The sequence below is a fragment of the Arachis hypogaea genome, chromosome 6 (assembly GCF_003086295.3).
Source record: "Arachis hypogaea cultivar Tifrunner chromosome 6, arahy.Tifrunner.gnm2.J5K5, whole genome shotgun sequence".
NCBI lineage: Eukaryota > Viridiplantae > Streptophyta > Magnoliopsida > Fabales > Fabaceae > Arachis > Arachis hypogaea.
The window spans coordinates 63,590,072-63,591,930 of NC_092041.1; the positions used below are offsets into that span (position 1 = coordinate 63,590,072).

The window sequence follows — 1,859 nt, forward strand, 5'->3', positions numbered from 1 at the left end:
ATCATATTGACTTGTTGGGTCAATATTTTGTTCTGAGCCAATATGGCATTCAGAGTGTCAATCTCAAGAACTCCTTTCTTCTGACTAGTCCCATTGTTCACAGGATTTCTTTCAGAAGTGTACATGAATTGGTTATTTGCAACCATTTCAATTAGCTCTTGAGCTTCTGTAGGCGTCTTCTTTAAATGAAGAGATCCTCCAGCAGAGTTATCCAAAGACATCTTGGATAGTTCAGAGAGACCATCATAGAAAATACCTATGATGCTCCATTCAGAAAGCATATCAGAGGGACACTTTCTGATTAATTGTTTGTATCTTTCCCAAGCTTCATAGAGGGATTCTCCTTCCTTCTGTCTGAAGGTTTGGACTTCCACTCTAAGCTTACTCAATTTTTGAGGTGGAAAGAACTTTGCCAAGAAGGCATTGACTAGCTTTTCCCAAGAGTCCAGGCTTTCTTTAGGTTGAGAGTCCAACCATGTCCTAGCTCTGTCTCTTACAGCAAAAGGGATAGCATAAGTCTGTAGACCTCAGGGTCAACCCCATTAGTCTTGACTGTGTCACAGATTTGCAAGAATTCAGCTAAAAACTGATGAGGATCTTCCAATGGAAGTCCATGGAACTTGCAATTCTGTTGCATTAGAGAAACTAATTGAGGCTTAAGCTCAAAGTTGTTTGCTCCAATGGCAGGGATAGAGATGCTTCTCCCATAGAAGTCGGGAGTAGGTGCAGTAAAGTCACCCAGCACCTTCCTTGCATTGTTGGCATTGTTGTTGTTTTCGGCTGCCATGTGTTCTTCTTCTTTGAAGAATTCGGTTAGGTCCTCTACAGAGAGTTGTGCCTTAGCTTCTCTTAGCTTTCGCTTCAAGGTCCTTTCAGGTTCAGGATCAGCCTCAACAAGAATGCTTTTGTCCTTGCTCCTGCTCATAAGAAAGAGAAGAGAACAAGAAAATGTGGAATCCTCTATGTCACAGTATAGAAATTCCTTTAGGTGTCAGAGGAGAAGAAAAGTAGAAGACAGAAGTAGAAAATTCGAACTTATCAAAGAAGATGGAGTTCGAATTTTGCATTAAGGAATAGTGTTAGTCCATAAATAGAAGGATGTGAGAAGAAGGGAAGTAATTTTCAAAAATTAAGTAAAAGAGTTTGAAAACATTTTTGAAAAACACTAATTGATTTTCGAAAATGAAAGTGGAAAAGAAATCAAGTGATTTTTTGAAAAGATTTTGAAATTAGAAATCAAAAAGATTTGATTGAAAACTATTTTGAAAAAGATGTGGTTAAGAAGATATGATTGATTTAAAAAGATGTGATTGAGAAGATATGATTTGAAAAACATTTTAAAAAGATTTGATTTTGAAAATTAATGACTTAGCTAACAAGAAAAGATATGATTCAAACATTAGACCTTTCTTAACAGAAAAGGCAACATACTTGAAATGTTGAATCAAATCATTGATTGATAGCAAGTATTTTTTTAAAATAGAGAGAAATTGATTTTGAAAAAGATTTGATTGAAAAGATATGATTTGAAAAAGATTTGATTTTGAAAAGATTTTGAAAACTTGAAAAAAATTTGCATTGAAAACAAAATCTTCCCCCTTGTGCCATCCTGGCGTTAAACGCCCAGAATGGTGCACATTCTGGCGTTTAACGCCCAAAACAATACCCTTTTGGGCGTTAAACGCCCAACCAGGAACCCTGGCTGGCGTTTAAACGCCAGTCTGTCCTTCTTCACTGGGCGTTTTGAACGCCCAGCTTTTTCTGTGTAATTCCTCTGCTGTATGTTCTGAATCTTCAATTCTCTGTATTATTGACTTGAGAAGACACAAATTAAAAATATTTTTGGATTTTTAATAATA

The 1,859-nt window shown here is 36.3% G+C and overlaps 1 non-coding gene across 1 annotated transcript; it reads left to right on the forward strand.

Moving 5' to 3' along the window:
• The first annotated feature begins 275 nt into the window (after window positions 1-275).
• Window positions 276-383, forward strand: LOC112700269 (small nucleolar RNA R71). Its single transcript, XR_003153179.1, has one exon. It is a non-coding gene; the product is annotated as a small nucleolar RNA R71 (small nucleolar RNA).
• Window positions 384-1,859: the final 1,476 nt, after the last annotated feature.